This window comes from Diachasmimorpha longicaudata, chromosome 8 (genome assembly GCF_034640455.1).
Source record: "Diachasmimorpha longicaudata isolate KC_UGA_2023 chromosome 8, iyDiaLong2, whole genome shotgun sequence".
NCBI classification, from domain to species: Eukaryota; Metazoa; Arthropoda; class Insecta; order Hymenoptera; family Braconidae; genus Diachasmimorpha; species Diachasmimorpha longicaudata.
Window position 1 is genome coordinate 256,424 of NC_087232.1, and position 24,849 is coordinate 281,272.

Consider the following 24,849-nt stretch of genomic DNA (forward strand, 5'->3'; position numbering starts at 1 on the left):
AGAAAATTTTTCTTAGTAATAGATAAACTTGGATATAACTCCCCCGCAACAGTTCAATGCTGTTTTAAACTTCTTTACTAGGTGTATTTCGACGAGCTGAAGCCGATGGCACCGGAATTTTCCAGGTGCGATCAACGGTTCTCGAGATAACTTCGTTCATATCAGAAAATTTTTCATAGTAATAGCTAATCTTGGATATAACTCACCCGCAACAGTTCACAGCTGTTTCAAACTTCTTTGCTCGGTGTATTTCGACGAGCTGAAGCCGATGGCACCGGAATTTTCCAGGTGCGATCAACGGTTCTCGAGATAGCTTCGTTCATATCAGAAAATTTTTCTTAGTAATAGCTAAACTTGGATATAACTCACCCGCAACAGTTCACAGCTGTTTCAAACTTCTATGCTCGGTGTATTTCGACGAGCTGAAGCCGATGGCACCGGAATTTTCCAGGTGCGATCAACGGTTCTCGAGATAGTTTCGTTCATATCAGAAAATTTTTCATAGTAATAGCTAATTTTGGATATAACTCACCCGCAACAGTTCACAGCTGTTTTAAACTTCTTTACTAGGTGTATTTCGACGAGCTGAAGCCGATGGCACCGGAATTTTCCAGGTGCGATCAACGGTTCTCGAGATAGCTTCGTTCATATCAAAAAATTTTTCTTAGTAATAGCTAAACTTGGATATAACACACCCGCAACAGTTCACAGCTGTTTCAAACGTCGTTACTAGGTGTATGCCGACGAGCTGAAGCCGATGGCACCGGAATTTTCCAGGTGCGATCACCGGTTCTCGAGATAACTTCGTTCATATCAGAAAATTTTTCATAGTAAAAGATAAAGTTGGCTGTAACTCACCCACAGCAATTCACAGCCGTTGCTAAACATCTTACTAGGTGTATTTCGTCCTACCGAAGCCGATGAAACAGGAGTTTTTCAGGCGCGATCAACGGTTCTTCGGAGAACGTCGACCATAGGGCGAAAGATGTGAATCAACAAACAGCGTCGGATCGGTATAAAAAATGCGTGCGGTACTACAAAATGATGCCATGCAGCCATCGACGGTGTAGTACAGCGTCAAAATGCAAGATTTCAACAAATTTTTCGTCAAAACGTGTTTTTCAGCTGCTGAAACGCACGAATTTCACCAAAACGGATAATACTGCAATTATTTCCCCGACAAGTGAATGCAGCCGTTTGAAAATTTCCTTCCGGGGGTATTTCGACGAGCTGAAGCCGATGGAACCGGAATTTTCCAGGTGCGATCACCGGTTCTCGAGATAGCTTCGTTCATATCAGAAAATTTTTCATAGTAATAGCTAATCTTGGATATAACTCACCCGCAACAGTTCACAGCTGTTTTAAACTTCTTTACTAGGTGTATTTTGACGAGCTGAAGCCGATGGCACCGGAATTTTCCAGGTGCTATCAACGGTTCTCGAGATAGCTTCGTTCATATCAGAAAATTTTTCTTAGTAATAGCTAAACTTGTATATAACTCACCCGCAACAGTTCACAGCTGTTTCAAACTTCTTTGCTCGGTGTATTCCGACGAGCTGAAGCCGATGGCACCGGAATTTTCCAGGTGCGATCAACGGTTCTCGAGATAGCTTCGTGCATATCAGAAAATTTTTCTTAGTAATAGCTAAACTTGGATATAACTCACCCGCAACAGATCAAAGCTGTTTTAAACTTCTTCACTAGGTGTATTTCGATGAGCTGAAGTCGATGGCACCGGAATTTTCCAGGTGCGATCAACGGTTCTCGAGATAGCTTCGTTCATATCAGTAAATTGTTCTTAGTAATAGCTAAACTTGGATATAACGCACCCACAACGGTTCACAGCTGTTTGAAACGTCTTTGCTCGATGTATTTCGACGAGCTGAAGCCGATGGCACCGGAATTTTCCAGGTGCGATCAACGGTTCTCGAGATAGCTTCGTTCATATCAGAAAATTTTTCTTAGTAATAGATAAACTTGGATATAACTCCCCCGCAACAGTTCACAGCTGTTTTAAACTTCTTTACTAGGTGTATGTCGACGAGCTGAAGCCGATGGCACCGGAATTTTCCAGGTGCGATCAACGGTTCTCGAGATAGCTTCGTTCATATCAGAAAATTTTTCTTAGTAATAGCTAAACTTGGATATAACTCACCCGCAACAGTTCACAGCTGTTTCAAACTTCTTTGCTCGGTGTATTTCGACGAGCTGAAGCCGATGGCACCGGAATTTTCCAGGTGCCATCAACGGTTCTCGAGATAGCTTCGTTCATATCAGAAAATTTTTCTTAGTAATAGCTAAACTTGGATATAACTCACCCGCAACAGTTCACAGCTGTTTCAAACTTCTTTGCTCGGTGTATTCCGACGAGCTGAAGCCGATGGCACCGGAATTTTCCAGGTGCGATCAACGGTTCTCGAGATAGCTTCGTGCATATCAGAAAATTTTTCTTAGTAATAGCTAAACTTGGATATAACTCACCCGCAACAGATCACAGCTGTTTTAAACTTCTTTACTAGGTGTATTTCGATGACCTTAAGTCGATGGCACCGGAATTTTCCAGGTGCGATCAACGGTTCTCGAGATAGCTTCGTTCATATCAGAAAATTTTCCATAGTAAAAGATAAAGTTGGCTGTAACTCACCCACAACAATTCACAGCCGTTGCTAAACATCTTACTAGGTGTATTTCGTCCTACCGAAGCCGATGAAACAGGAGTTTTTCAGGCGCGATCAACGGTTCTCGAGATAGCTTCGTTCATATCAGAAAATTTTTCTTAGTAATAGATAAACTTGGATATAACTCCCCCGCAACAGTTCACAGCTGTTTTAAACTTCTTTACTAGGTGTATGTCGACGAGCTGAAGCCGATGGCACCGGAATTTTCCAGGTGCGATCAACGGTTCTCGAGATAGCTTCGTTCATATCAGAAAATTTTTCTTAGTAATAGCTAAACTTGGATATAACTCACCCGCAACAGTTCACAGCTGTTTCAAACTTCTTTGCTCGGTGTATTTCGACGAGCTGAAGCCGATGGCACCGGAATTTTCCAGGTGCGATCAACGGTTCTCGAGATAGCTTCGTGCATATCAGAAAATTTTTCTTAGTAATAGCTAAACTTGGATATAACGCACCCACAACGGTTCACAGCTGTTTAAAACGTCTTTGCTCGATGTATTTCGACGAGCTGAAGCCGATGGCACCGGAATTTTCCAGGTGCGATCACCGGTTCTCGAGATAGCTTCGTTCATATCAGAAAATTTTTCTTAGTAATAGCTAAACTTGGATATAACTCACCCGCAACAGTTCACAGCTGTTTCAAACTTCTTTGCTCGGTGTATTCCGACGAGCTGAAGCCGATGGCACCGGAATTTTCCAGGTGCGATCAACGGTTCTCGAGATAGCTTCGTGCATATCAGAAAATTTTTCTTAGTAATAGCTAAACTTGGATATAACTCACCCGCAACAGATCACAGCTGTTTTAAACTTCTTTACTAGGTGTATTTCGATGACCTTAAGTCGATGGCACCGGAATTTTCCAGGTGCGATCAACGGTTCTCGAGATAGCTTCGTTCATATCAGTAAATTGTTCTTAGTAATAGCTAAACTTGGATATAACTCACCCGCAACAGTTCACAGCTGTTTCAAACTTCTTTACTAGGTGTATTTCGACGAGCTGAAGCCGATGGCACCGGAATTTTCCAGGTGCGATCAACGGTTCTCGAGATAGCTTCGTTCATATCAGAAAATTTTTCTTAGTAATAGCTAAACTTGGATATAACTCACCCGCAACAGTTCACAGCTGTTTCAAACTTCTTTACTAGGTGTATTTCGACGAGCTGAAGCCGATGGCAATGGAATTTTCCAGGTGCGATCAACGGCTCTCGAGATAACTTCGTTCATATCAGAAAATTTTCCATAGTAAAAGATAAAGTTGGCTGTAACTCACCCACAACAATTCACAGCCGTTGCTAAACATCTTACTAGGTGTATTTCGTCCTACCGAAGCCGATGAAACAGGAGTTTTTCAGGCGCGATCAACGGTTCTCGAGATAGCTTCGTTCATATCAGAAAATTTTTCTTAGTAATAGATAAACTTGGATATAACTCCCCCGCAACAGTTCACAGCTGTTTTAAACTTCTTTACTAGGTGTATGTCGACGAGCTGAAGCCGATGGCACCGGAATTTTCCAGGTGCGATCAACGGTTCTCGAGATAGCTTCGTTCATATCAGAAAATTTTTCTTAGTAATAGCTAAACTTGGATATAACTCACCCGCAACAGTTCACAGCTGTTTCAAACTTCTTTGCTCGGTGTATTTCGACGAGCTGAAGCCGATGGCACCGGAATTTTCCAGGTGCGATCAACGGTTCTCGAGATAGCTTCGTGCATATCAGAAAATTTTTCTTAGTAATAGCTAAACTTGGATATAACTCACCCGCAACAGTTCACAGCTGTTTTAAACTTCTTTACTAGGTGTATTTCGATGAGCTGAAGCCGATGGCACCGGAATTTTCCATGTGCGATCAACGGTTCTCGAGATATTTTCGTTCATATCAGAAAATTTTTCTTAGTAATAGCTAAACTTGGATATAACGCACCCACAACGGTTCACAGCTGTTTGAAACGTCTTTGCTCGATGTATTTCGACGAGCTGAAGCCGATGGCACCGGAATTTTCCAGGTGCGATCAACGGTTCTCGAGATAGCTTCGTTCATATCAGAAAATTTTTCTTAGTAATAGCTAAACTTGGATATAACGCACCCACAACGGTTCACAGCTGTTTAAAACGTCTTTGCTCGATGTATTTCGACGAGCTGAAGCCGATGGCACCGGAATTTTCCAGGTGCGATCAACGGTTCTCGAGATAGCTTCGTTCATATCACAAAATTTTTCTTAGTAATAGCTAAACTTGGATATAACTCACCCGCAACAGTTCACAGCTGTTTCAAACTTCTGTACTAGGTGTATTTCGACGAGCTGAAGCCGATGGCACCGGAATTTTCCAGGTGCGATCAACGGTTCTCGAGATAGTTTCGTTCATATCAGAAAATTTTTCATAGTAATAGCTAATTTTGGATATAACTCACCCGCAACAGTTCACAGCTGTTTTAAACTTCTTTACTAGGTGTATTTCGACGAGCTGAAGCCGATGGCACCGGAATTTTCCAGGTGCGATCAACGGTTCTCGAGATAGCTTCGTTCATATCAAAAAATTTTTCTTAGTAATAGCTAAACTTGGATATAACACACCCGCAACAGTTCACAGCTGTTTCAAACGTCGTTACTAGGTGTATTTCGACGAGCTGAAGCCGATGGAACAAAAATTTTAGATGTGCGATCAACGGTTCTCGAGATAACTTCGTTCATATCAGAAAATTTTTCATAGTAAAAGATAAAGTTGGCTGTAACTCACCCACAACAATTCACAGCCGTTGCTAAACATCTTACTAGGTGTATTTCGTCCTACCGAAGCCGATGAAACAGGAGTTTTTCAGGCGCGATCAACGGTTCTTCGGAGAACGTCGACCATAGGGCGAAAGATGTGAATCAACAAACAGCGTCGGATCGGTATAAAAAATGCGTGCGGTACTACAAAATGATGCCATGCAGCCATCGACGGTGTCGTACAGCGTCAAAATGCAAGATTTCAACAAATTTTTCGTCAAAACGTGTTTTTCAGCTGCTGAAACGCACGAATTTCACCAAAACGGATAATACTGCAATTATTTCCCCGACAAGGGAATGCAGCCGTTTGAAAATTTCCTTCCGGGGGTATTTCGACGAGCTGAAGCCGATGGAACAAAAATTTTAGATGTGCGATCAACGGTTCTCGAGATAACGTCGTTCATATCAGAAAATTTTTCATAGTAATAGCTAATCTTGGATATAACTCACCCGCAACAGTTCACAGCTGTTTTAAACTTCTTTACTAGGTGTATGCCGACGAGCTGAAGCCAATGGCACCGGAATTTTCCAGGTGCGATCACCGGTTCTCGAGATAGCTTCGTTCATATCAGAAAATTTTTCTTAGTAATAGCTAAACTTGGATATAACTCACCCGCAACAGTTCACAGCTGTTTCAAACTTCTTTGCTCGGTGTATTTCGACGAGCTGAAGCCGATGGCACCGGAATTTTCCAGGTGCTATCAACGGTTCTCGAGATAGCTTCGTTCATATCAGAAAAGTTTTCTTAGTAATAGCTAAACTTGGATATAACTCACCCGCAACAGTTCACAGCTTTTTCAAACTTCTTTGCTCGGTGTATTCCGACGAGCTGAAGCCGATGGCACCGGAATTTTCCAGGTGCGATCAACGGTTCTCGAGATAGCTTCGTGCATATCAGAAAATTTTTCTTAGTAATAGCTAAACTTGGATATAACTCACCCGCAACAGATCACAGCTGTTTTAAACTTCTTTACTAGGTGTATTTCGATGACCTTAAGTAGATGGCACCGGAATTTTCCAGGTGCGATCAACGGTTCTCGAGATAGCTTCGTTCATATCAGTAAATTGTTCTTAGTAATAGCTAAACTTGGATATAACTCACCCGCAACAGTTCACAGCTGTTTCAAACTTCTTTACTAGGTGTATTTCGACGAGCTGAAGCCGATGGCACCGGAATTTTCCAGGTGCGATCAACGGTTCTCGAGATAGCTTCGTTCATATCAGAAAATTTTTCTTAGTAATAGCTAAACTTGGATATAACTCACCCGCAACAGTTCACAGCTGTTTCAAACTTCTTTACTAGGTGTATTTCGACGAGCTGAAGCCGATGGCAATGGAATTTTCCAGGTGCGATCAACGGCTCTCGAGATAACTTCGTTCATATCAGAAAATTTTTCATAGTAAAAGATAAAGTTGGCTGTAACTCACCCACAACAATTCACAGCCGTTGCTAAACATCTTACTAGGTGTATTTCGTCCTACCGAAGCCGATGAAACAGGAGTTTTTCAGGCGCGATCAACGGTTCTCGAGATAGCTTCGTTCATATCAGAAAATTTTTCTTAGTAATAGATAAACTTGGATATAACTCCCCCGCAACAGTTCACAGCTGTTTTAAACTTCTTTACTAGGTGTATTTCGACGAGCTGAAGCCGATGGCACCGGGATTTTCCAGGTGCGATCAACGGTTCTCGAGATAACTTCGTTCATATCAGAACATTTTTCATAGTAATAGCTAATCTTGGATATAACTCACCCGCAACAGTTCACAGCTGTTTCAAACTTCTTTGCTCGGTGTATTTCGACGAGCTGAAGTCGATGGCACCGGAATTTTCCAGGTGCGATCAACGGTTCTCGAGATAGCTTCGTTCATATCAGAAAATTTTTCTTAGTAATAGCTAAACTTGGATATAACTCACCCGCAACAGTTCACAGCTGTTTCAAACTTCTTTGCTCGGTGTATTTCGACGAGCTGAAGCCGATGGCACCGGAATTTTCCAGGTGCGATCAACGGTTCTCGAGATAGCTTCGTGCATATCAGAAAATTTTTCTTAGTAATAGCTAAACTTGGATATAACTCACCCGCAACAGTTCACAGCTGTTTCAAACTTCTGTACTAGGTGTATTTCGACGAGCTGAAGCCGATGGCACCGGAATTTTCCAGGTGCGATCAACGGTTCTCGAGATAGTTTCGTTCATATCAGAAAATTTTTCATAGTAATAGCTAATTTTGGATATAACTCACCCGCAACAGTTCACAGCTGTTTTAAACTTCTTTACTAGGTGTATTTCGACGAGCTGAAGCCGATGGCACCGGAATTTTCCAGGTGCGATCAACGGTTCTCGAGATAGCTTCGTTCATATCAGTAAATTGTTCTTAGTAATAGCTAAACTTGGATATAACTCACCCGCAACAGTTCACAGCTGTTTCAAACTTCTTTACTAGGTGTATTTCGACGAGCTGAAGCCGATGGCAATGGAATTTTCCAGGTGCGATCAACGGCTCTCGAGATAGCTTCGTTCATATCAGAAAATTTTCCATAGTAAAAGATAAAGTTGGCTGTAACTCACCCACAACAATTCACAGCCGTTGCTAAACATCTTACTAGGTGTATTTCGTCCTACCGAAGCCGATGAAACAGGAGTTTTTCAGGCGCGATCAACGGTTCTCGAGATAGCTTCGTTCATATCAGAAAATTTTTCTTAGTAATAGATAAACTTGGATATAACTCCCCCGCAACAGTTCACAGCTGTTTTAAACTTCTTTACTAGGTGTATGTCGACGAGCTGAAGCCGATGGCACCGGAATTTTCCAGGTGCGATCAACGGTTCTCGAGATAGCTTCGTTCATATCAGAAAATTTTTCTTAGTAATAGCTAAACTTGGATATAACTCACCCGCAACAGTTCACAGCTGTTTCAAACTTCTTTGCTCGGTGTATTTCGACGAGCTGAAGCCGATGGCACCGGAATTTTCCAGGTGCGATCAACGGTTCTCGAGATAGCTTCGTGCATATCAGAAAATTTTTCTTAGTAATAGCTAAACTTGGATATAACGCACCCACAACGGTTCACAGCTGTTTAAAACGTCTTTGCTCGATGTATTTCGACGAGCTGAAGCCGATGGCACCGGAATTTTCCAGGTGCGATCACCGGTTCTCGAGATAGCTTCGTTCATATCAGAAAATTTTTCTTAGTAATAGCTAAACTTGGATATAACTCACCCGCAACAGTTCACAGCTGTTTCAAACTTCTTTGCTCGGTGTATTCCGACGAGCTGAAGCCGATGGCACCGGAATTTTCCAGGTGCGATCAACGGTTCTCGAGATAGCTTCGTGCATATCAGAAAATTTTTCTTAGTAATAGCTAAACTTGGATATAACTCACCCGCAACAGATCACAGCTGTTTTAAACTTCTTTACTAGGTGTATTTCGATGACCTTAAGTCGATGGCACCGGAATTTTCCAGGTGCGATCAACGGTTCTCGAGATAGCTTCGTTCATATCAGTAAATTGTTCTTAGTAATAGCTAAACTTGGATATAACTCACCCGCAACAGTTCACAGCTGTTTCAAACTTCTTTACTAGGTGTATTTCGACGAGCTGAAGCCGATGGCACCGGAATTTTCCAGGTGCGATCAACGGTTCTCGAGATAGCTTCGTTCATATCAGAAAATTTTTCTTAGTAATAGCTAAACTTGGATATAACTCACCCGCAACAGTTCACAGCTGTTTCAAACTTCTTTACTAGGTGTATTTCGACGAGCTGAAGCCGATGGCAATGGAATTTTCCAGGTGCGATCAACGGCTCTCGAGATAACTTCGTTCATATCAGAAAATTTTCCATAGTAAAAGATAAAGTTGGCTGTAACTCACCCACAACAATTCACAGCCGTTGCTAAACATCTTACTAGGTGTATTTCGTCCTACCGAAGCCGATGAAACAGGAGTTTTTCAGGCGCGATCAACGGTTCTCGAGATAGCTTCGTTCATATCAGAAAATTTTTCTTAGTAATAGATAAACTTGGATATAACTCCCCCGCAACAGTTCACAGCTGTTTTAAACTTCTTTACTAGGTGTATGTCGACGAGCTGAAGCCGATGGCACCGGAATTTTCCAGGTGCGATCAACGGTTCTCGAGATAGCTTCGTTCATATCAGAAAATTTTTCTTAGTAATAGCTAAACTTGGATATAACTCACCCGCAACAGTTCACAGCTGTTTCAAACTTCTTTGCTCGGTGTATTTCGACGAGCTGAAGCCGATGGCACCGGAATTTTCCAGGTGCGATCAACGGTTCTCGAGATAGCTTCGTGCATATCAGAAAATTTTTCTTAGTAATAGCTAAACTTGGATATAACTCACCCGCAACAGTTCACAGCTGTTTTAAACTTCTTTACTAGGTGTATTTCGATGAGCTGAAGCCGATGGCACCGGAATTTTCCATGTGCGATCAACGGTTCTCGAGATATTTTCGTTCATATCAGAAAATTTTTCTTAGTAATAGCTAAACTTGGATATAACGCACCCACAACGGTTCACAGCTGTTTGAAACGTCTTTGCTCGATGTATTTCGACGAGCTGAAGCCGATGGCACCGGAATTTTCCAGGTGCGATCAACGGTTCTCGAGATAGCTTCGTTCATATCAGAAAATTTTTCTTAGTAATAGCTAAACTTGGATATAACGCACCCACAACGGTTCACAGCTGTTTAAAACGTCTTTGCTCGATGTATTTCGACGAGCTGAAGCCGATGGCACCGGAATTTTCCAGGTGCGATCAACGGTTCTCGAGATAGCTTCGTTCATATCACAAAATTTTTCTTAGTAATAGCTAAACTTGGATATAACTCACCCGCAACAGTTCACAGCTGTTTCAAACTTCTGTACTAGGTGTATTTCGACGAGCTGAAGCCGATGGCACCGGAATTTTCCAGGTGCGATCAACGGTTCTCGAGATAGTTTCGTTCATATCAGAAAATTTTTCATAGTAATAGCTAATTTTGGATATAACTCACCCGCAACAGTTCACAGCTGTTTTAAACTTCTTTACTAGGTGTATTTCGACGAGCTGAAGCCGATGGCACCGGAATTTTCCAGGTGCGATCAACGGTTCTCGAGATAGCTTCGTTCATATCAAAAAATTTTTCTTAGTAATAGCTAAACTTGGATATAACACACCCGCAACAGTTCACAGCTGTTTCAAACGTCGTTACTAGGTGTATTTCGACGAGCTGAAGCCGATGGAACAAAAATTTTAGATGTGCGATCAACGGTTCTCGAGATAACTTCGTTCATATCAGAAAATTTTTCATAGTAAAAGATAAAGTTGGCTGTAACTCACCCACAACAATTCACAGCCGTTGCTAAACATCTTACTAGGTGTATTTCGTCCTACCGAAGCCGATGAAACAGGAGTTTTTCAGGCGCGATCAACGGTTCTTCGGAGAACGTCGACCATAGGGCGAAAGATGTGAATCAACAAACAGCGTCGGATCGGTATAAAAAATGCGTGCGGTACTACAAAATGATGCCATGCAGCCATCGACGGTGTCGTACAGCGTCAAAATGCAAGATTTCAACAAATTTTTCGTCAAAACGTGTTTTTCAGCTGCTGAAACGCACGAATTTCACCAAAACGGATAATACTGCAATTATTTCCCCGACAAGGGAATGCAGCCGTTTGAAAATTTCCTTCCGGGGGTATTTCGACGAGCTGAAGCCGATGGAACAAAAATTTTAGATGTGCGATCAACGGTTCTCGAGATAACGTCGTTCATATCAGAAAATTTTTCATAGTAATAGCTAATCTTGGATATAACTCACCCGCAACAGTTCACAGCTGTTTTAAACTTCTTTACTAGGTGTATGCCGACGAGCTGAAGCCAATGGCACCGGAATTTTCCAGGTGCGATCACCGGTTCTCGAGATAGCTTCGTTCATATCAGAAAATTTTTCTTAGTAATAGCTAAACTTGGATATAACTCACCCGCAACAGTTCACAGCTGTTTCAAACTTCTTTGCTCGGTGTATTTCGACGAGCTGAAGCCGATGGCACCGGAATTTTCCAGGTGCTATCAACGGTTCTCGAGATAGCTTCGTTCATATCAGAAAAGTTTTCTTAGTAATAGCTAAACTTGGATATAACTCACCCGCAACAGTTCACAGCTTTTTCAAACTTCTTTGCTCGGTGTATTCCGACGAGCTGAAGCCGATGGCACCGGAATTTTCCAGGTGCGATCAACGGTTCTCGAGATAGCTTCGTGCATATCAGAAAATTTTTCTTAGTAATAGCTAAACTTGGATATAACTCACCCGCAACAGATCACAGCTGTTTTAAACTTCTTTACTAGGTGTATTTCGATGACCTTAAGTAGATGGCACCGGAATTTTCCAGGTGCGATCAACGGTTCTCGAGATAGCTTCGTTCATATCAGTAAATTGTTCTTAGTAATAGCTAAACTTGGATATAACTCACCCGCAACAGTTCACAGCTGTTTCAAACTTCTTTACTAGGTGTATTTCGACGAGCTGAAGCCGATGGCACCGGAATTTTCCAGGTGCGATCAACGGTTCTCGAGATAGCTTCGTTCATATCAGAAAATTTTTCTTAGTAATAGCTAAACTTGGATATAACTCACCCGCAACAGTTCACAGCTGTTTCAAACTTCTTTACTAGGTGTATTTCGACGAGCTGAAGCCGATGGCAATGGAATTTTCCAGGTGCGATCAACGGCTCTCGAGATAACTTCGTTCATATCAGAAAATTTTTCATAGTAAAAGATAAAGTTGGCTGTAACTCACCCACAACAATTCACAGCCGTTGCTAAACATCTTACTAGGTGTATTTCGTCCTACCGAAGCCGATGAAACAGGAGTTTTTCAGGCGCGATCAACGGTTCTCGAGATAGCTTCGTTCATATCAGAAAATTTTTCTTAGTAATAGATAAACTTGGATATAACTCCCCCGCAACAGTTCACAGCTGTTTTAAACTTCTTTACTAGGTGTATTTCGACGAGCTGAAGCCGATGGCACCGGGATTTTCCAGGTGCGATCAACGGTTCTCGAGATAACTTCGTTCATATCAGAACATTTTTCATAGTAATAGCTAATCTTGGATATAACTCACCCGCAACAGTTCACAGCTGTTTCAAACTTCTTTGCTCGGTGTATTTCGACGAGCTGAAGTCGATGGCACCGGAATTTTCCAGGTGCGATCAACGGTTCTCGAGATAGCTTCGTTCATATCAGAAAATTTTTCTTAGTAATAGCTAAACTTGGATATAACTCACCCGCAACAGTTCACAGCTGTTTCAAACTTCTTTGCTCGGTGTATTTCGACGAGCTGAAGCCGATGGCACCGGAATTTTCCAGGTGCGATCAACGGTTCTCGAGATAGCTTCGTGCATATCAGAAAATTTTTCTTAGTAATAGCTAAACTTGGATATAACTCACCCGCAACAGTTCACAGCTGTTTCAAACTTCTGTACTAGGTGTATTTCGACGAGCTGAAGCCGATGGCACCGGAATTTTCCAGGTGCGATCAACGGTTCTCGAGATAGTTTCGTTCATATCAGAAAATTTTTCATAGTAATAGCTAATTTTGGATATAACTCACCCGCAACAGTTCACAGCTGTTTTAAACTTCTTTACTAGGTGTATTTCGACGAGCTGAAGCCGATGGCACCGGAATTTTCCAGGTGCGATCAACGGTTCTCGAGATAGCTTCGTTCATATCAAAAAATTTTTCTTAGTAATAGCTAAACTTGGATATAACACACCCGCAACAGTTCACAGCTGTTTCAAACGTCGTTACTAGGTGTATTTCGACGAGCTGAAGCCGATGGAACAAAAATTTTAGATGTGCGATCAACGGTTCTCGAGATAACTTCGTTCATATCAGAAAATTTTTCATAGTAAAAGATAAAGTTGGCTGTAACTCACCCACAACAATTCACAGCCGTTGCTAAACATCTTACTAGGTGTATTTCGTCCTACCGAAGCCGATGAAACAGGAGTTTTTCAGGCGCGATCAACGGTTCTTCGGAGAACGTAGACCATAGGGCGAAAGATGTGAATCAACAAACAGCGTCGGATCGGTATAAAAAATGCGTGCGGTACTACAAAATGATGCCATGCAGCCATCGACGGTGTCGTACAGCGTCAAAATGCAAGATTTCAACAAATTTTTCGTCAAAACGTGTTTTTCAGCTGCTGAAACGCACGAATTTCACCAAAACGGATAATACTGCAATTATTTCCCCGACAAGGGAATGCAGCCGTTTGAAAATTTCCTTCCGGGGGTATTTCGACGAGCTGAAGCCGATGGAACAAAAATTTTAGATGTGCGATCAACGGTTCTCGAGATAACGTCGTTCATATCAGAAAATTTTTCATAGTAATAGCTAATCTTGGATATAACTCACCCGCAACAGTTCACAGCTGTTTTAAACTTCTTTACTAGGTGTATGCCGACGAGCTGAAGCCAATGGCACCGGAATTTTCCAGGTGCGATCACCGGTTCTCGAGATAGCTTCGTTCATATCAGAAAATTTTTCTTAGTAATAGCTAAACTTGGATATAACTCACCCGCAACAGTTCACAGCTGTTTCAAACTTCTTTGCTCGGTGTATTTCGACGAGCTGAAGCCGATGGCACCGGAATTTTCCAGGTGCTATCAACGGTTCTCGAGATAGCTTCGTTCATATCAGAAAATTTTTCTTAGTAATAGCTAAACTTGGATATAACTCACCCGCAACAGTTCACAGCTGTTTCAAACTTCTTTGCTCGGTGTATTCCGACGAGCTGAAGCCGATGGCACCGGAATTTTCCAGGTGCGATCAACGGTTCTCGAGATAGCTTCGTGCATATCAGAAAATTTTTCTTAGTAATAGCTAAACTTGGATATAACTCACCCGCAACAGATCACAGCTGTTTTAAACTTCTTCACTAGGTGTATTTCGATGAGCTGAAGTCGATGGCACCGGAATTTTCCAGGTGCGATCAACGGTTCTCGAGATAGCTTCGTTCATATCAGTAAATTGTTCTTAGTAATAGCTAAACTTGGATATAACTCACCCGCAACAGATCACAGCTGTTTTAAACTTCTTTACTAGGTGTATTTCGATGAGCTGAAGTCGATGGCACCGGAATTTTCCAGGTGCGATCAACGGTTCTCGAGATAGCTTCGTTCATATCACAAAATTGTTCTTAGTAATAGCTAAACTTGGATATAACTCACCCGCAACAGTTCACAGCTGTTTCAAACTTCCTTACTAGGTGTATTTCGACGAGCTGAAGCCGATGGCACCGGAATTTTCCAGGTGCGATCAACGGTTCTCGAGATAGCTTCGTTCATATCAGAAAATTTTTCTTAGTAATAGCTAAACTTGGATATAACTCACCCGCAACAGTTCACAGCTGTTTCAAACTTCTTTACTAGGTGTATGTCGACGAGCTGAAGCCGATGGCAATGGAATTTTCCAGGTGCGATCAACGGCTCTCGAGATAACTTCGTTCATATCAGAAAATTTTTCATAGTAAAAGATAAAGTTGGCTGTAACTCACCCACAACAATTCACAGCCGTTGCTAAACATCTTACTAGGTGTATTTCGTCCTACCGAAGCCGATGAAACAGGAGTTTTTCAGGCGCGATCAACGGTTCTCGAGATAGCTTCGTTCATATCAGAAAATTTTTCTTAGTAATAGATAAACTTGGATATAACTCCCCCGCAACAGTTCACAGCTGTTTTAAACTTCTTTACTAGGTGTATTTCGACGAGCTGAAGCCGATGGCACCGGAATTTTCCAGGTGCGATCAACGGTTCTCGAGATAGCTTCGTTCATATCACAAAATTGTTCTTAGTAATAGCTAAACTTGGATATAACTCACCCGCAACAGTTCACAGCTGTTTCAAACTTCCTTACTAGGTGTATTTCGACGAGCTGAAGCCGATGGCACCGGAATTTTCCAGGTGCGATCAACGGTTCTCGAGATAGCTTCGTTCATATCAGAAAATTTTTCTTAGTAATAGCTAAACTTGGATATAACTCACCCGCAACAGTTCACAGCTGTTTCAAACTTCTTTACTAGGTGTATTTCGACGAGCTGAAGCCGATGGCAATGGAATTTTCCAGGTGCGATCAACGGCTCTCGAGATAACTTCGTTCATATCAGAAAATTTTTCATAGTAAAAGATAAAGTTGGCTGTAACTCACCCACAACAATTCACAGACGTTGCTAAACATCTTACTAGGTGTATTTCGTCCTACCGAAGCCGATGAAACAGGAGTTTTTCAGGCGCGATCAACGGTTCTCGAGATAGCTTCGTTCATATCAGAAAATTTTTCTTAGTAATAGATAAACTTGGATATAACTCCCCCGCAACAGTTCACAGCTGTTTTAAACTTCTTTACTAGGTGTATTTCGACGAGCTGAAGCCGATGGCACCGGAATTTTCCAGGTGCGATCAACGGTTCTCGAGATAGCTTCGTTCATATCAGAAAATTTTCCTTAGTAATAGCTAAACTTGGATATAACTCACCCGCAACAGTTCACAGCTGTTTCAAACTTCTTTGCTCGGTGTATTTCGACGAGCTGAAGCCGATGGCACCGGAATTTTCCATTTGCGATCAACGGTTCTCGAGATAGCTTCGTGCATATCAGAAAATTTTTCTTAGTAATAGCTAAACTTGGATATAACTCACCCGCAACAGATCACAGCTGTTTTAAACTTCTTTACTAGGTGTATTTCGATGAGCTGAAGCCGATGGCACCGGAATTTTCCATGTGCGATCAACGGTTCTCGAGATAGCTTCGTTCATATCAGAAAATTTTTCTTAGTAATAGCTAAACTTGGATATAACGCACCCACAACGGTTCACAGCTGTTTGAAACGTCTTTGCTCGATGTATTTCGACGAGCTGAAGCCGATGGCACCGGAATTTTCCAGGTGCGATCAACGGTTCTCGAGATAGCTTCGTTCATATCAGAAAATTTTTCTTAGTAATAGCTAAACTTGGATATAACGCACCCACAACGGTTCACAGCTGTTTGAAACGTCTTTGCTCGATGTATTCCGATGAGCTGAAGCCGATGGCACCGGAATTTTCCAGGTGCGATCAACGGTTCTCGAGATAGCTTCGTTCATATCACAAAATTTTTCTTAGTAATAGCTAAACTTGGATATAACTCACCCGCAACAGTTCACAGCTGTTTCAAACTTCTTTACTAGGTGTATTTCGACGAGCTGAAGCCGATGGCACCGGAATTTTCCAGGTGCGATCCACGGTTCTCGAGATAGCTTCGTTCATATCACAAAATTTTTCTTAGTAATAGCTAAACTTGGATATAACTCACCCGCAACAGTTCACAGCTGTTTCAAACTTCTGTACTAGGTGTATTTCGACGAGCTGAAGCCGATGGAACAAAAATTTTAGATGTGCGATCAACGGTTCTCGAGATAACGTCGTTCATATCAGAAAATTTTTCATAGTAATAGCTAATCTTGGATATAACTCACCCGCAACAGTTCACAGCTGTTTTAAACTTCTTTACTAGGTGTATGCCGACGAGCTGAAGCCGATGGCACCGGAATTTTCCAGGTGCGATCACCGGTTCTCGAGATAGCTTCGTTCATATCAGAAAATTTTTCTTAGTAATAGCTAAACTTGGATATAACTCACCCGCAACAGTTCACAGCTGTTTCAAACTTCTTTGCTCGGTGTATTTCGACGAGCTGAAGCCGATGGCACCGGAGTTTTTCAGGCGCGATCAACGGTTCTTCGGAGAACGTCGACCATAGGGCGAAAGATGTGAATCAACAAACAGCGTCGGATCGGTATAAAAAATGCGTGCGGTACTACAAAATGATGCCATGCAGCCATCGACGGTGTCGTACAGCGTCAAAATGCAAGATTTCAACAAATTTTTCGTCAAAACGTGTTTTTCAGCTGCTGAAACGCACGAATTTCACCAAAACGGATAATACTGCAATTATTTCCCCGACAAGGGAATGCAGCCGTTTGAAAATTTCCTTCCGGGGGTATTTCGACGAGCTGAAGCCGATGGAACAAAAATTTTAGATGTGCGATCAACGGTTCTCGAGATAACGTCGTTCATATCAGAAAATTTTTCATAGTAATAGCTAATCTTGGATATAACTCACCCGCAACAGTTCACAGCTGTTTTAAACTTCTTTACTAGGTGTATGCCGACGAGCTGAAGCTGATGGCACCGGAATTTTCCAGGTGCGATCACCGGTTCTCGAGATAGCATCGTTCATATCAGAAAATTTTTCTTAGTAATAGCTAAACTTGGATATAACTCACCCGCAACAGTTCACAGCTGTTTCAAACTTCTTTGCTCGGTGTATTCCGACGAGCTGAAGCCGATGGCACCGGAATTTTCCAGGTGCGATCAACGGTTCTCGAGATAGCTTCGTGCATATCAGAAAATTTTTCTTAGTAATAGCTAAACTTGGATATAACTCACCCGCAACAGATCACAGCTGTTTTAAACTTCTTTACTAGGTGTATTTCGATGAGCTGAAGTCGATGGCACCGGAATTTTCCAGGTGCGATCAACGGTTCTCGAGATAGCTTCGTTCATATCAGTAAATTGTTCTTAGTAATAGCTAAACTTGGATATAACTCACCCGCAACAGTTCACAGCTGTTTCAAACTTCTTTACTAGGTGTATTTCGACGAGCTGAAGCCGATGGCACCGGAATTTTCCAGGTGCGATCAACGGTTCTCGAGATAGCTTCGTTCATATCAGAAAATTTTTCTTAGTAATAGCTAAACTTGGATATAACTCACCCGCAACAGTTCACAGCTGTTTCAAACTTCTTTACTAGGTGTATTTCGACGAGCTGAAGCCGATGGCAATCGAATTTTCCAGGTGCGATCAACGGCTCTCGAGATAACTTCGTTCATATCAGAAAATTTTTCATAGTAAAAGATAAAGTTGGCTGTAACTCACCCACAACAATTCACAGCCGTTGCTAAACATCTTACTAGGTGTATTTCGTCCTACCGAAGCCGATGAAACAGGAGTTTTTCAGGCGCGATCAACGGTTCTTCGGAGAACGTCGACCATAGGGCGAAAGATGTGAATCAACAAACAGCGTCGGATCGGTATAAAAAATGCGTGCGGTACTACAAAATGATGCCATGCAGCCATCGACGGTGTCGTACAGCGTCAAAATGCAAGATTTCAACAAATTTTTCGTCAAAACGTGTTTTTCAGCTGCTGAAACGCACGAATTTCACCAAAACGGATAATACTGCAATTATTTCCCCGACAAGGGAATGCAGCCGTTTGAAAATTTCCTTCCGGGGGTATTTCGACGAGCTGAAGCCGATGGAACAAAAATTTTAGATGTGCGATCAACGGTTCTCGAGATAACGTCGTTCATATCAGAAAATTTTTCATAGTAATAGCTAATCTTGGATATAACTCACCCGCAACAGTTCACAGCTGTTTTAAACTTCTTTACTAGGTGTATGCCGACGAGCTGAAGCTGATGGCACCGGAATTTTCCAGGTGCGATCACCGGTTCTCGAGATAGCATCGTTCATATCAGAAAATTTTTCTTAGTAATAGCTAAACTTGGATATAACTCACCCGCAACAGTTCACAGCTGTTTCAAACTTCTTTGCTCGGTGTATTCCGACGAGCTGAAGCCGATGGCACCGGAATTTTCCAGGTGCGATCAACGGTTCTCGAGATAGCTTCGTGCATATCAGAAAATTTTTCTTAGTAATAGCTAAACTTGGATATAACTCACCCGCAACAGATCACAGCTGTTTTAAACTTCTTTACTAGGTGTATTTCGATGAGCTGAAGTCGATGGCACCGGAATTTTCCAGGTGCGATCAACGGTTCTCGAGATAGCTTCGTTCATATCAGTAAATTGTTCTTAGTAATAGCTAAACTTGGATATAACTCACCCGCAACAGTTCACAGCTGTTTCAAACTTCTTTACTAGGTGTATTTCGACGAGCTGAAGCCGATGGCACCGGAATTTTCCAGGTGCGATCAACGGTTCTCGAGATAGCTTCGTTCATATCAGAAAATTTTTCTTAGTAATAGCTAAACTTGGATATAACTCACCCGCAACAGTTCACAGCTGTTTCAAACTTCTTTACTAGGTGTATTTCGACGAGCTGAAGCCGATGGCAATGGAATTTTCCAGGTGCGATCAACGGCTCTCGAGATAACTTCGTTCATATCAGAAAATTTTTCATAGTAAAAGATAAAGTTGGCTGTAACTCACCCACAACAATTCACAGCCGTTGCTAAACATCTTACTAGGTGTATTTCGTCCTACCGAAGCCAATGAAACAGGAGTTTTTCAGGCGCGATCAACGGTTCTCGAGATAGCTTCGTTCATATCAGAAAATTTTTCTTAGTAATAGATAAACTTGGATATAACTCACCCGCAACAGTTCACAGCTGTTTCAAACTTCTTTGCTCGGTGTATTCCGACGAGCTGAAGCCGATGGCACCGGAATTTTCCAGGTGCGATCAACGGTTCTCGAGATAGCTTCGTTCATATCAGTAAATTGTTCTTAGTAATAGCTAAACTTGGATATAACACACCCGCAACAGTTCACAGCTGTTTCAAACGTCGTTACTAGGTGTATTTCGACGAGCTGAAGCCGATGGAACAAAAATTTTAGATGTGCGATCAACGGTTCTCGAGATAACTTCGTTCATATCAGAAAATTTTTCATAGTAAAAGATAAAGTTGGCTGTAACTCACCCACAACAATTCACAGCCGTTGCTAAACATCTTACTAGGTGTATTTCGTCCTACCGAAGCCGATGAAACAGGAGTTTTTCAGGCGCGATCAACGGTTCTTCGGAGAACGTCGACCATAGGGCGAAAGATGTGAATCAACAAACAGCGTCGGATCGGTATAAAAAATGCGTGCGGTACTACAAAATGATGCCATGCAGCCATCGACGGTGTCGTACAGCGTCAAAATGCAAGATTTCAACAAATTTTTCGTCAAAACGTGTTTTTCAGCTGCTGAAACGCACGAATTTCACCAAAACGGATAATACTGCAATTATTTCCCCGACAAGGGAATGCAGCCGTTTGAAAATTTCCTTCCGGGGGTATTTCGACGAGCTGAAGCCGATGGAACAAAAATTTTAGATGTGCGATCAACGGTTCTCGAGATAACGTCGTTCATATCAGAAAATTTTTCATAGTAATAGCTAATCTTGGATATAACTCACCCGCAACAGTTCACAGCTGTTTTAAACTTCTTTACTAGGTGTATGCCGACGAGCTGAAGCCAATGGCACCGGAATTTTCCAGGTGCGATCACCGGTTCTCGAGATAGCTTCGTTCATATCAGAAAATTTTTCTTAGTAATAGCTAAACTTGGATATAACTCACCCGCAACAGTTCACAGCTGTTTCAAACTTCTTTGCTCGGTGTATTTCGACGAGCTGAAGCCGATGGCACCGGAATTTTCCAGGTGCTATCAACGGTTCTCGAGATAGCTTCGTTCATATCAGAAAAGTTTTCTTAGTAATAGCTAAACTTGGATATAACTCACCCGCAACAGTTCACAGCTTTTTCAAACTTCTTTGCTCGGTGTATTCCGACGAGCTGAAGCCGATGGCACCGGAATTTTCCAGGTGCGATCAACGGTTCTCGAGATAGCTTCGTGCATATCAGAAAATTTTTCTTAGTAATAGCTAAACTTGGATATAACTCACCCGCAACAGATCACAGCTGTTTTAAACTTCTTTACTAGGTGTATTTCGATGACCTTAAGTAGATGGCACCGGAATTTTCCAGGTGCGATCAACGGTTCTCGAGATAGCTTCGTTCATATCAGTAAATTGTTCTTAGTAATAGCTAAACTTGGATATAACTCACCCGCAACAGTTCACAGCTGTTTCAAACTTCTTTACTAGGTGTATTTCGACGAGCTGAAGCCGATGGCACCGGAATTTTCCAGGTGCGATCAACGGTTCTCGAGATAGCTTCGTTCATATCAGAAAATTTTTCTTAGTAATAGCTAAACTTGGATATAACTCACCCGCAACAGTTCACAGCTGTTTCAAACTTCTTTACTAGGTGTATTTCGACGAGCTGAAGCCGATGGCAATGGAATTTTCCAGGTGCGATCAACGGCTCTCGAGATAACTTCGTTCATATCAGAAAATTTTTCATAGTAAAAGATAAAGTTGGCTGTAACTCACCCACAACAATTCACAGCCGTTGCTAAACATCTTACTAGGTGTATTTCGTCCTACCGAAGCCGATGAAACAGGAGTTTTTCAGGCGCGATCAACGGTTCTCGAGATAGCTTCGTTCATATCAGAAAATTTTTCTTAGTAATAGATAAACTTGGATATAACTCCCCCGCAACAGTTCACAGCTGTTTTAAACTTCTTTACTAGGTGTATTTCGACGAGCTGAAGCCGATGGCACCGGGATTTTCCAGGTGCGATCAACGGTTCTCGAGATAACTTCGTTCATATCAGAACATTTTTCATAGTAATAGCTAATCTTGGATATAACTCACCCGCAACAGTTCACAGCTGTTTCAAACTTCTTTGCTCGGTGTATTTCGACGAGCTGAAGTCGATGGCACCGGAATTTTCCAGGTGCGATCAACGGTTCTCGAGATAGCTTCGTTCATATCAGAAAATTTTTCTTAGTAATAGCTAAACTTGGATATAACTCACCCGCAACAGTTCACAGCTGTTTCAAACTTCTTTGCTCGGTGTATTTCGACGAGCTGAAGCCGATGGCACCGGAATTTTCCAGGTGCGATCAACGGTTCTCGAGATAGCTTCGTGCATATCAGAAAATTTTTCTTAGTAATAGCTAAACTTGGATATAACTCACCCGCAACAGTTCACAGCTGTTTCAAACTTCTGTACTAGGTGTATTTCGACGAGCTGAAGCCGATGGCACCGGAATTTTCCAGGTGCGATCAACGGTTCTCGAGATAGTTTCGTTCATATCAGAAAATTTTTCATAGTAATAGCTAATTTTGGATATAACTCACCCGCAACAGTTCACAGCTGTTTTAAACTTCTTTACTAGGTGTATTTCGACGAGCTGAAGCCGATGGCACCGGAATTTTCCAGGTGCGATCAACGGTTCTCGAGATAGCTTCGTTCATATCAAAAAATTTTTCTTAGTAATAGCTAAACTTGGATATAACACACCCGCAACAGTTCACAGCTGTTTCAAACGTCGTTACTAGGTGTATTTCGACGAGCTGAAGCCGATGGAACAAAAATTTTAGATGTGCGATCAACGGTTCTCGAGATAACTTCGTTCATATCAGAAAATTTTTCATAGTAAAAGATAAAGTTGGCTGTAACTCACCCACAACAATTCACAGCCGTTGCTAAACATCTTACTAGGTGTATTTCGTCCTACCGAAGCCGATGAAACAGGAGTTTTTCAGGCGCGATCAACGGTTCTTCGGAGAACGTAGACCATAGGGCGAAAGATGTGAATCAACAAACAGCGTCGGATCGGTATAAAAAATGCGTGCGGTACTACAAAATGATGCCATGCAGCCATCGACGGTGTCGTACAGCGTCAAAATGCAAGATTTCAACAAATTTTTCGTCAAAACGTGTTTTTCAGCTGCTGAAACGCACGAATTTCACCAAAACGGATAATACTGCAATTATTTCCCCGACAAGGGAATGCAGCCGTTTGAAAATTTCCTTCCGGGGGTATTTCGACGAGCTGAAGCCGATGGAACAAAAATTTTAGATGTGCGATCAACGGTTCTCGAGATAACGTCGTTCATATCAGAAAATTTTTCATAGTAATAGCTAATCTTGGATATAACTCACCCGCAACAGTTCACAGCTGTTTTAAACTTCTTTACTAGGTGTATGCCGACGAGCTGAAGCCAATGGCACCGGAATTTTCCAGGTGCGATCACCGGTTCTCGAGATAGCTTCGTTCATATCAGAAAATTTTTCTTAGTAATAGCTAAACTTGGATATAACTCACCCGCAACAGTTCACAGCTGTTTCAAACTTCTTTGCTCGGTGTATTTCGACGAGCTGAAGCCGATGGCACCGGAATTTTCCAGGTGCTATCAACGGTTCTCGAGATAGCTTCGTTCATATCAGAAAATTTTTCTTAGTAATAGCTAAACTTGGATATAACTCACCCGCAACAGTTCACAGCTGTTTCAAACTTCTTTGCTCGGTGTATTCCGACGAGCTGAAGCCGATGGCACCGGAATTTTCCAGGTGCGATCAACGGTTCTCGAGATAGCTTCGTGCATATCAGAAAATTTTTCTTAGTAATAGCTAAACTTGGATATAACTCACCCGCAACAGATCACAGCTGTTTTAAACTTCTTCACTAGGTGTATTTCGATGAGCTGAAGTCGATGGCACCGGAATTTTCCAGGTGCGATCAACGGTTCTCGAGATAGCTTCGTTCATATCAGTAAATTGTTCTTAGTAATAGCTAAACTTGGATATAACTCACCCGCAACAGATCACAGCTGTTTTAAACTTCTTTACTAGGTGTATTTCGATGAGCTGAAGTCGATGGCACCGGAATTTTCCAGGTGCGATCAACGGTTCTCGAGATAGCTTCGTTCATATCACAAAATTGTTCTTAGTAATAGCTAAACTTGGATATAACTCACCCGCAACAGTTCACAGCTGTTTCAAACTTCCTTACTAGGTGTATTTCGACGAGCTGAAGCCGATGGCACCGGAATTTTCCAGGTGCGATCAACGGTTCTCGAGATAGCTTCGTTCATATCAGAAAATTTTTCTTAGTAATAGCTAAACTTGGATATAACTCACCCGCAACAGTTCACAGCTGTTTCAAACTTCTTTACTAGGTGTATGTCGACGAGCTGAAGCCGATGGCAATGGAATTTTCCAGGTGCGATCAACGGCTCTCGAGATAACTTCGTTCATATCAGAAAATTTTTCATAGTAAAAGATAAAGTTGGCTGTAACTCACCCACAACAATTCACAGCCGTTGCTAAACATCTTACTAGGTGTATTTCGTCCTACCGAAGCCGATGAAACAGGAGTTTTTCAGGCGCGATCAACGGTTCTCGAGATAGCTTCGTTCATATCAGAAAATTTTTCTTAGTAATAGATAAACTTGGATATAACTCCCCCGCAACAGTTCACAGCTGTTTTAAACTTCTTTACTAGGTGTATTTCGACGAGCTGAAGCCGATGGCACCGGAATTTTCCAGGTGCGATCAACGGTTCTCGAGATAGCTTCGTTCATATCACAAAATTGTTCTTAGTAATAGCTAAACTTGGATATAACTCACCCGCAACAGTTCACAGCTGTTTCAAACTTCCTTACTAGGTGTATTTCGACGAGCTGAAGCCGATGGCACCGGAATTTTCCAGGTGC